The following is a 12,148-nucleotide window of genomic DNA, read 5'->3' on the forward strand; positions in this document are numbered from 1 at the left end:
CACTTTGACCTTTTGTTGGCTCTGTCTATCCAAAATTTGATTAGAGGTGTTATTTTAAAGTTGTTTGTAGGGGAATGTTGGGAGAGTTCATCTTAACTCCACCATCTTGGCTCCACCAAGATAAATGATTGTTAACTGAAGTTTTATGATATCCTAAAGCCAGCCATAATTAAAGATATAAAAACCCATGAAAAAGAAATAAAGCTTGTTTTTTACAAACAATGCATAGTTTGGTTGTTTTTTTTTTTTTTTGAGTAGATGAAATAGGAAATATCCTTGGAAAAAACCTTTCCTCTTCTCCTACCAAATTTTTTCATCATTTTTTTCACGCAGACCATGACATCTCTAGCCTTAATATAATGCAAGACAAACATCCAAAATTCTGAATCCTAAGTATAAATAACAGGAGCAGCCAAGAAACACAGCCTTGCAAATAGTTTTCCAAAAATTGTTTGGTCCACAAAAATTCAATTTGCCCTGCCAGACTTGCACTGGCCATGTCCATGTTCAACATTGCTACTGGGAAAGAGACTGGGAAGATTCTGCTTGCCTTTGTTGCTCTTTTCTGAAGACAGATTGGAGGTATATATCTTCTGCACAAAGGACAATCTATTCATTCCTTATTTCTAGATCAAAAGTAGATAATTACAGTTCATTTGCAATAAAATTCCTCTGATTCAGGGATGGGAAAAGAGTCTGTCTAGTCTGATGGTAAAATCTGAATTCTATAAACTTTCCAAAGAAATATAGTTTTATCAGAGGGAATATCTTATCTTGAGAGAGTCAAAACCAAACAGAGTAGCTGATGAAAAATGGAGAGATCACTGTTTGGAGTGGCAAGTAGGGAAGAGGAAAAAAGGTCAACAAATTTATCTCCAGATTCATATAAAAACATCATGAGGTTCAGATAAAGTGAGGAAAATCAATGTCTCTGATAAGACAAAGTCATTCACTCTAACTCAGCTGGTAATAAGGGCTGGGGACCTTCTGTGGAAAAGGATGAGGAATCGTCTCCTAGCCATTGCCTGTGTAGGTGGGGGCCTTTTTAGGTGCCAACTAGGTGGAGACAACAGGTGAAAAAGACAGAAATGTGGTGAATAACTTTCTAGAGAGATGGCCCAGCTGGTCTGATTCTAATAAAATAGCAACAGAAGTAATAGGAGCCTAAAAGTATAACATCCATTTATTTGAAGCAGCAGCAGCAGCAGCAACAACAAAAACCAAAGTAGCCCTTTACCACACGTGTAGCTTCAGTGAAAGGCACCTGTAGAGTCATAGATTCTGTGAGTGACGGTGGTGGAGGCAGATGGCAACTTCAGTAAATGACAGCTTTGGAGACCAAAGTTTGGCAAATGATAACTTAGGAGGCAAGGATTGCCCCTTGGAGAGATGTCCCAGCTACAAGGTGAGGCAGCCCTCCCTCATCTTGATATATGAATTTCTGTGGGGAGTGAGTAGTACGTAAGAGATTTATTATTTTTCCTCACTGGGAGTGTGAGTACCTGGGAGATTGTTCTTACTTGTTTATGGGGGGGTTGAAGTATGATTCTACTGGAAAATTTTCTTTTAGTTATTTTGCTAGCACATTTCCATTCAATTCAATATTTCACTTTTGTGTGTGTGTGTGTGTGTGTGTGTGTGTGGATGTGTGCATTGCACATGCTCATATGTATGGTTCCTTCTTAGCTTGCAAAGTAGATTCTCCATTGTTTGGAAGCTTAATCTATATATTTCCCTTATATTAAAATCAAATAATTTAGGGATTCCAAAATGAAGAGAGAGGAACCACTAATTAGATGGGTTCTGAGGACCCTTCCAGCTTCAGATCTACACTCTTCTCTGTGCATATAAAGTAGAGAGGATACTAATAATAAACGAGGTAAGTTCGTGGGGAAAAATGGTAATTCAAAAAAACAGGCCTATCTTTCAAAATGTTTGTATAAATATAGATGCTTTTCATTATACAAGAATTCATGGTTGTACTCAGAATTCAGAGCCACTAAAGAAACATTTGGTTTTTAGAATCCTTATATTCAGTTATTCTGTCAATAAATATTTACTAAGTGCCTACTATGTATAGGGCATTGTGCTAAGAGATAGAGATACAAAGAAAAGCAAAGGACAGCCCCTGCTCTCAAGGAGTTCACTGTCTAATGGGGGAGACAACATGAAAATAATTATGTACAAATGGGTTATGGACAGGATAAATAGGAAATAACAGAAGGAAGGCACTGAAATTGAGAGGGATTGTGAAAAGCTTCCTGTAGAAGGTGGAGGGATTTGAAGGAGCCTAAGGAAGCTAAGGAAATGAGGAGGGAGAGAATTCCAGGTATGGGGGACAGTCAACGAAAATGCTTAGAGTCAGAAGATGGATTGTCATGAGCAACAAAATGGAGTCCAAAGTCACTGGATTGCCAAGTATATGTATATGTATGTGGTGGGGGGTGGGGTGGAGCAGAGGTGATGGGAGATGTAAAAAGGATCAAAAGTGAGAATGAGGAGAATGTAATGAATGAAGGGCTTCACAAGCTGACTCTGGAGGTGCTAGGGAGCCAATGGAGTTTATTGAGTGTGATAATAGTGGGATACGTGTTTTGGGAAGATCACTTTGGCAGCTGAGCTATCAGTTTTATACTGGATTTTCTTTACACTGAAAGAAGACCATGAAACATTTCAGATGGAAAGTGATTTCAATTGTTTTCCCTCCAAAGAATTATATATTTTTTACTCTGTATGAGTTATCACCAATTTCATATAAATGGGGTCTGAATTAATAAATGCCCCCCTCTCCAAGTTTCCCACTTCATACAATTTCTTACATAGGGGATAGAAACTATGCTGGTGATTTCATTACTGTAGGGAAGTGCTAGATGAAGAAATTCTCTTTATCAATGGCAACATATAGCATTAAGAGATTTGCCTAGAACAGTGATATATCCAGGGTCACACAACCAGTGAGTGTCAGATGCAGGGCTTGAACCTAGGTCTTCTTTGTTCCAAGGCTCTTTATCTACTAAGTTATACTGCCTCCATTATATAAACTGATCCAAAAGGGAATGAGAAGGAGAAAGAGAAATTTCCTGTAGTTCCATTGCCAGCCTCCTACCCTTATTCATTTGAGGACCTGAACTTTTGGGCCTTTATTGATGAAGAAATTAATCAGAACACCCAGACATTTGGTCTTTTAACAACTCGAAAACAACATGCCGAAGTATAGCTGGTGACATTGACTTTTTGGCTGGGCAGTCCTGCATTCCATACTTCAATCTTCCTATGATGCTGTTTGCTTCCTAGAGAAGTGTAGGAGTGAATTTCACAATATTCCAATCCTGGACTTAGCCAAGATTGCAATTCAGAATATTTAAAATAGGCCTAAGGAGGTTGGAGTGATTGAAAAAAATATACATACTTACATGCATGTGTGTGTTGCTAAAATAGTAAATATTTGAACAATGGGAAGAAGTAATTCTGAACTCTTTACTGAGAAATTAACAGCTGGTTTAAAGATGCTGAGAGTAGTGTCAATATTAACAAAAATGTTATCACTGAAATGGGTTGCTCAGCCTCCACGTCTTGTGCTGTTTAAACTTAAATGGGATAGCTCATCAGGGTTCAGTCTGCTTGATTCAAATTATCACCAGACTGTGAGGGAGGGATTCTTCTATGGAGATTTAATGGATTTTCAAAATGGGACACTGACGCAGGTCAAGATGGAATAGTGGGTAACTTCAGGCTGATTTCTGTCTTGATGATTCATTGGTGAGCCCACATGTGTTATTTTCATTTCTTTTGACAAATTCAAGAAACCGTGTCTCAGCATGAAACCTAGAATAACAGGATTTTAGAGTTGGAAGGGATATTAGTAGCCATTTAATCCAACCCCTTCATTTTACAGATGAGGAAACTGAGGCCCAAAGAAGCCTCATTAACCCTTAAAATTATCCTTTTTAAGGCAATTTCTGACTATTAAAATGGTACAGAATTTTATTAGATTATTTAAGTATAATTTCTCTTCCTTCTCTAATCTATCCTTCTGAAAGCTGTTACAACAACCTTCCTAACATAGAGGTCTGATCATGTCATTCTACTGGTCAAGAAGTTTTGGTGGCTTTTTATTGCTTCTAGTATAAATTGTGAATTTCTCAACTTGGTGATTGAAACCATTAGCTTACCTTTCCAGGAGTATTACCCATTACTCATCTTTAAATAATCTATGTTCCAGCTTAACCAGTCTACTTGTTCCCCCCACCCCCAATTTGGCCATCTATTTCCCACTGGACCTTTGCATAGGCTATCCCTGATGCCTGGAATATACTCCATTCCCACTTTTGCCTCAGAATCCTTTGTATACATTATAACTCTGCTCATTTGCCATATTCTGCAGTTGTTAGTGCTTTCTTCTTCTTCCTCCTTAAGTTATAATGTATATATGTATACACATGTACATATACATGTAGACACGTGTGTATATATGCATATGTGTACAAACACACACATACACACACATATACACATGTGTGTATACATATATACACATATATATGTATATATACTTATCTGAATATATGTTATATCCCCCTAGAAAGTTAGCTTTCCAGCCTCAGACCAAACACTTCACACTTACTAGCTGTGTGACCTTGGGCAAGTCACTTAACCCAATTGCCTCACTTAAAAAAAAAAAAAGAAAGAAAGAAAGTTAGGTCTCTGAAGTCTGGAACTCTTTTTTTCCTAGAATATTGCCTTACATGTAGTAGTGCCTAAAAAATGCTTGTTGGGTTAGGTTGGATATAAAGATGCTATTATGAATGTCTCTGACCTTTCCAGCTACCTTATAGGAATGCAGCCAATAGTGAAAAGAGATTTGGGACCTTTACAAAAACACACATGTGGGATTGAGATTTCCCAGGACAAAAACAAGTCTTGAAAAAGACTGCATTTGTCAAACAAGGAGAGCCAAAATCATGCTGGCACCAGAAATCTTAACCTAGCAAGACAGAAGATCTTTGGAATAAAAGAGAGACAATTTGGAAGAGTTTCTAAGACTACTTATACATTGAGTATGACTTCAAGATTTTTTTTAAGATTGGATCATGGTCTAAACAAATGGTATTTAAATTTGTATTACATAATATATGTGCATGTACACATATTACTGAAAACAGGCTATTTTTTGATGTTCATGTGAGCTCAATCAATAAAAAGTGAACCTAAAAGAGAAACTGGCAAGCTTTATGTGTCCTTTCTCAAATGAGTGGCACACAGATGTATTTCTACCCCCTGATTCAGAAACTCTCCCTAAATACAGTCAACATGTATTTATTAAGTTATTGCATATGCCAGGCACTGTGCTAAGCAATGACATGAATACAAGCAAAAAAATAGTTCCTGCCCTCAAGGAGGTTACATTCTAATGGGGTAAAGACAACCTCCAAAAAAGGAAGCTGAAAAATGGAGGGGAGGGAGAGTTGGGGAGGAAAGAAGAAATGACAGAGAAAGTCCAGAGACTCAGAAATGGAACCTGCAGAGGAATAAAGACGTGACTAGAGTGGGTGCTTTCCTTAAAATGAAGGGTCCGAGAGGAACAAGCCAGTCAGAGGAAGGGGCCCCAGGGGAGGAATGCACTTACAGTATGAGAAATCCAAGGGTGCAGTGAACTTCCAGAGTGAAAAGCCTTCTGTGGCAGGGCAGAGAAAGTCCAGAGAGTCAGGAGGTCACTTGACAGGTTCAGCCAAGTGGCTCAGTGGATAGAGTGTTTGGCCTGAAGTCAGGAAGACCTAAGTTCAAATGCAGCCTCAGACATCTAATAGCTGTGTGACCCCTGGACAAGTCACTTAACTTCTGTTTACCTCATTTCCTTATCTGTAATATAGAGATAGTAGTAGTACCTACCTCCCAGGGCTGTTACAAGGATCAAATGAGATAATATTTATAAATGCTTAGCACAGTGCCTGGTATATGTAAATTTTAGCTATTAACTTATATGTGTCTATATACACACAGGGCAGTTAGGTGGCATAATGGATAAGGTGCCAGGCCTAGAGTCAATAAGACTCCTCCTCTTGAGTTCAAATTCAGCCTTAGAACTTACTAGCTATGTAACCTTGGGCAAGTCACTTAACTCTTTGCCCCAGTTTCCTCATCTGTAAAATGAGCTGGAGAAATAAATGGCAAACTACTCCAATATCTTTGCTAAGAAAACCCCAAATGGGGTCACAAAGCATTAGATGCAACTAAAAATGACTAAACACACACACTCACCCACACACCCATACCCACAACCACACACTCACACGCCCACACCCACACCCACCCACCCACCCACACACACACACACACACACAGCTGATACTACCAGAAAGGGACTAGGTCTAGGGTAGTTCAGAAATTTGCTAAGATGGAAATGACATTTATTAATAATTATTATTATTATTATTTTTTGCTTCCATTCTTAGATTGAGACTGATTAAGGGGAAAATGTTAGTTTCCAGATGCCTTGATTGATATTCTTCAGCCCACGGCCTTGGCATTCAATACCTCTCCCTCCCCCCATATTCCTCAGCCTTTCTTTCCAAGCCAAGCTCTGTTATTTTCTTGCACATATTCTGTGCTTTAGCCAAGCCAGACTATTCTACGGATCCAACCTATTTTTTCTACTGCAGAGTTTTTGCTCATGTTCACTCCAACAGAAGATAGAGTGGTATAGAGGAAAGAGCTTTGGATAAGAAGTCTGAGAATCCCATTGGGAGCCTAAGGCAAGTCATTTAACTTCTCTAGGTCTCAGTTTCCTTATTTGTAAAATGAAGTACCATTCAGTGACTTCTAAGACCCTTTCCAAATTCTGCCATTCCTATTCCTCCCATCCACCACCATGTCTGCCTATTAAAATCTCACCCATCTTTGAAGGCCAAGCTTAAATGTCATTTTTTCATGTTGTCTGCCCTGATTCCCCCCAAGATGGATGTGATTTCCTCTTCTTCTGAATCCCTATACCATTTGGTTTGTTTTTTTCATGCATATAGAATTCTATCTTGAGCTACAGTTAGTGGTGTGTTTTTTTCTTTCCTCACACTAAATTATAAGCCCCTTGAGGGCTGGGATGGTACCTATTTGTCCAGTCTCATTTTATATGACTCCCCTTGACAACCTGCCAAACTGGACTTCTCTTTCTTCCTCACACATCACCCTCTACTCTTGTTTCTGCACCTTTGCACTGGCCATCTCCCATGCCTGGAATTGATTCACTACTCAATTCTGTCTCATGGAATGCCTCATTTTCTTCAAATGCAGCTCAAACATTACCTTCTTTGATCTCACCAACTGTTAGTGACCTTTCCCCCAATACTCTTATAATTATTTTGTGTATACACACACACACACACACACAAATACATACACCTATATATTTATATACACACATATAAAAACCACCCCAGCCCCCATATACATACATACTCTACTCCTTGGGAGTGGGGATCTTTCAATTGTTTGTATATGTATCCCTACTACCTAGCTCAATTACCAGCATAGTAGGCATTTGATAAATGCCATTGATTGATCAATTTGTGAAATGTGAAGTATTAAATAAATGAGCTATTACTAGTAGAGTTATTTATTCAATTGAATTGAATAGTAGACACTCTCACAATCACATTTCAAGAAGTGAAATTGATCAAGACAAAAAATAAGGATTATAGATCCTAGCTCTTCAGTCATCATCTGTTTTTCTGAGAAAATACTGGCTCAGAAAAAAATTCTACATAGTGATTGATCACATAGACATGTTGTTTATTCAGTCCTGCAGCAATTGTTCTTTTCTTAAATTTCCAGAAATTTCTTTTTATTTCCAAAAATAAAATAGAAAACAATTGATTTATGAAAAAATGTTGTATAAACCTGTACTTCCTCACCAATATTTCGAAGGCACTATCCATATGAAATTCCATATGAATTTACCATCTGGATGACTTTAGCATTATTTTAAGAGAATCTCTTATGCTGCCAGTAGGAAAAAAATTTAAGGCCTATATACTGGGGTGAATGTATTGGTTTAATCATGCTATGTGCCACCCAATTTTTCTCTTTTCTTAGGAGATATTAGAAAAAGCCATAGACTGGGAATCAAGACCCAATCTCAAGTTCTAACTATGATACCTATTAGTCAGAGAACCTTGGACAAGTTGCTGTACTTGTCTGAGCCTCACTTTCCTCACCTGTAAAATGCGGGACTAAACCAGATGAACTTTTAGGCACCTGATCTACTCCATGATTTTATGATTATAGTTAGGGATTAGGTTAGAGAAGAGAAGAAGCTGGTAACTGAAGTTTGTCCTTAAGGGCACTAGAGGGCATCAAACATGTGGGGAGTTGATTCTTGCCCAGCTGATAATAGAATATTCTTTATTGTTTGCTCTCTCAGCTTAAAGGCAGATCTGTGTCTACCTACTAATTCTTAAAGATTGTTTTCTACTTCTGGCTTTTATTCATCAGGCTCACCATTATTCTTAGGATCACATTCATTCTTTAGAGTTACTCAAATTTTGATTGCTTCTGAAAAGACTTCATTTTGTTGGGCACCCATTTGGGGCTTAAAATTGGTATAAGAAGTTAGCTAGAACAAAAGAATATTAGATCTGGAAGGGAACTTGTAGGTCCCTCAAAAAAGGTCTGGGCGCAGTCGTAGGGAACCTGTGGCCTTCTAGGTCCTTGGGTGTGGCCTTTTCACCGGGTCCAAGTTTTGCAGAACAAATCCTTTGGGCATTTGTTCTGTGAAGTTGGGATTCAGTCAAAGGACCAAACTAATCCCTGGTAGGGATTTAGTGGACTACAAGCTCAATATAAGTCAACAGTGTGACATGGGAGCCAAAAGATATGACACTTTTTAAAAAAATAATCTTAGGTGACCTTAGGAGGCAGGCCTTCCAGGAATAAAGAGATGCTATTCCCAGTATGCTCTGCCCCTCTAGGGCCACATCTGGAGCATAGGGTCCAGTTCTGGGTGTCACATTTTAGGACGTGCATTGAGGAGGACATCATCTGGAAGAGGGCCGCCAGGGTGACGAAGGGCTTGGAGGAGGAAAGGTTCAAAGAACACAAGCTGTTTTGCCTGAAAAACAGGCTTATGGGGAACATGATAGCACCATTCAAGCATTTGAAGGGCTGCCACATGAAGGAGAGCTTGAACTTGTTCTCTTTGTCATCGGGGGTCAGATCTAGGAGTAAGAATTTAAGCATATTTATATAAAGAAAAATGTCCCAACAACTGGAATTAGTGAGAAGTGGCATGAGCTGCCTCAGGAGGCAGCGAACTTAGCCGTACTTGAAGAATTCAGGCAAAGGTTAGATGATACTTGTCAGGGACGGCGTATTCTTTTTCAGTTTAGGTTGGACTAGATGGGTGATCAGGTTACTTCTGACCCTGGAATGCTATGATTCATGAGTATCCAGTCAAAGTTCCTCATTTTACAAATGATAACCCTCAAGCCCAGAGCAGGAAAATGACTTGCCATAATAGTTAGTGGTAGAGCCAGGGCTGGCATGTAAGCCAGTGTGATACAGAACGGTAATAGCTTCATAATAAGGATAGAAGAGATCAGGGGAATGCTGGAGCCAGATTGAACCAGCTCATCAGAGCGATTGTTACATTTTCAACATGAGCATCCATGCCTCTGAAATTGGCAAACTCTACAGAGCAGGGTTTGGTTTCTTGTTTTATCAATTGTCTAAACTTAGGGAAGTAAAAGAGAAAATATTAATAATGCAGATGAAATTTAAAAGTGTGTCCTTCATACATTTCCCCCCTCCCCTTGGAGAACCAGTTATTAAACGTTTACCTGCATACCCCTATGTGGTGTAGTAGAGTCAAGTGACCTGGATTCGAATCACAACTCTATTATTTACTATCTGTGTGACTTTGAGTAATTCATCTCAATTATCTGGGACTTAGTTTTAAGCGAAAGATGAGGAGGCCACATTTCCCCTAATTTGTGGCATACCCCCAAGTACGCTCGAGAGTACCAAACTTGTGTCGGAAAGACTTGCAACACAAAGTGCTATAATTAATAATACTTTCTGCCGTCCAATTGTTCCAAGTTGGGTGGTAAGTTGACCAATTATAGGTGCAGATTAATAGTTGTATCTGTGGGTGTTTAAGGGGTCATGATTTTATTGACTTCAAGTATCAGCAGGTGATCAGTGAAGCTGAGAAAAATTGAGCCCTTTCTATAGCAATGGGGAGCTAGTATCTCAAAATGGTCTCCTTTGAAAGTGGTTTCACAGTAGCTAGATTGCACAGTGGATAGAGTACTGGGTCTGGAGTCAGGAAAACCTGAGTTCAAAGCTGGTCTCAGACACTTAGTAGATGTGTGACCCAGGGCAAGTCACTGAACCCTGTTTGCTTCAGTTTCCTCATCTGTAAAATGAGTTGGAGAAGGAAAGGGTAAACTACTCCAGTATCTTTGCCAAGAAAATCTCAAATGGGGTTGCAAAAAGTTGGACGCAACTGAACAGGCCAGCAACTCCTACGACCCTGAGTTGATTTGATATGTGACCTCTTTGGATCTCAGCTTCCTCATCTGTAAAATGAAGAGGTTGAACTAGAGAAGGGGTTTTTAATCTTTTTTTTTTTTTGTGCATCATGGATTCTTTTGGCAGACTGGTGAAGCTTATGCACCTCTTCTCAGAATAATGTGTTTAAATGCATAAAATTAAATATATAGAATTATAAAGGAAACCACATAATTATCGAGCTGGCTAGGTGGCCCAGTGGATAGAACACCAGGTCTGGAGTCAGGAAGACCTGAGTTGAAATCCAGTGTTAAACACTTACTAGCTGTGTGATCTTGGGCAAGTCACTTAACACTATTTGCCTCAGTTTCCTCATCTATAAAATGGGAATAATAACCCCTATCTTGCAGGATTGTTGTGAGTATCAAATGAGATAATATTTGTAAAAGTGCTCAGCACAGTGCCTGGAACATAGCAGGCATTCTATAAATGCTTAGTCCCTTCTGCCCCTCAAGATATTTTTAAAAGGAGTTCATTTGTTGTTGTTGTTGAGTCATTTCAGTCGTGTCTGACTCTCTGTGAGCCCATTTGGTGTTTTCTTAGCAAAGATACCGGAGCGGTTTGCCATTTCCTTCTCCAGCTCATTTTACACCTGAGAAACTAAGGCAAACAGGGTTAAGTGATTTGCCCAGAGTCACACAGCTAATAAGTGTCTGAGGCTGAAATTCAGGTCCTCCTGACTCCAGGCACAGCACTCTAGCCACTGTGCCGCTGCGTAAAAAGTTCAGAGATCCCAGCTTAAAAGCCCCTGGTCTGGAGTATCTTTAAGGGCACCTTTATATCTAAAATTCTGTGGGTTTAGATATGATGTAGGAGTTGATTGTTTGAAAATACAAAAGACATCAATTATTAGGCTCTGTCCACATTGGAAGAAATGCTTCAACAGAACCACTGAATGGAGATAACTTATCAGGACTGTTTGAAGTAGGGGATAGGATGGGTTAAAAAGAAAGACAACTCCCTTTGAAATCACTTGGATCAGTAGGGATGCTATTTCTGTAATATGCAGATCTTAAATTCAAAATTTATTCACTGCTTTGAATAGTAGTAGAAGAAAGGCCTCTAGGAAATCTGTGAGAGGATAATACAAAAACCAATATTGTTTTCTTAAAAGAGAAAAGGGAAAAGAGCAAAAAATAGGAAACTTAGGAAAAGAAAGAAATACAGGTAACCAGCAGGTAGGAGCATGGAGAAATAAGGAGAGTCAGGAACTTAATGAGAAACCTAATGAGATGCTGAGCTCATTGTTAACAATCAAAATGAGGTTCAGGAAATTTAGGCAGTGCAACAAAGGCCTCACTCAAGCAGCTTCTGATGAAGAAGGACAACCTTTAGAAAATGTGACTATGTGAACAAGAGGCACTAGATGGAATTACGGAAACCAAGTGTCCTTACTGCCTGGCCCTTTCCATTGTTCTCCTGAATAACCTGGAAAAATAGGGAGTTATTAGGTGACTAAGTTAATCAAATACTAGCATTCAAAAAGGAGAAGAGATATAATGCAGAAAAAAGGAAGCAAAGCAGATGCTGGAAATCACCTTCAGATGTTGGTGACCTCAGAATTTGGCAAGATAGAAGATATTAT

Source organism: Vombatus ursinus, unplaced genomic scaffold, assembly GCF_900497805.2.
Source record: "Vombatus ursinus unplaced genomic scaffold, bare-nosed wombat genome assembly UNPS02009205.1, whole genome shotgun sequence".
Taxonomy (NCBI): Eukaryota; Metazoa; Chordata; class Mammalia; order Diprotodontia; family Vombatidae; genus Vombatus; species Vombatus ursinus.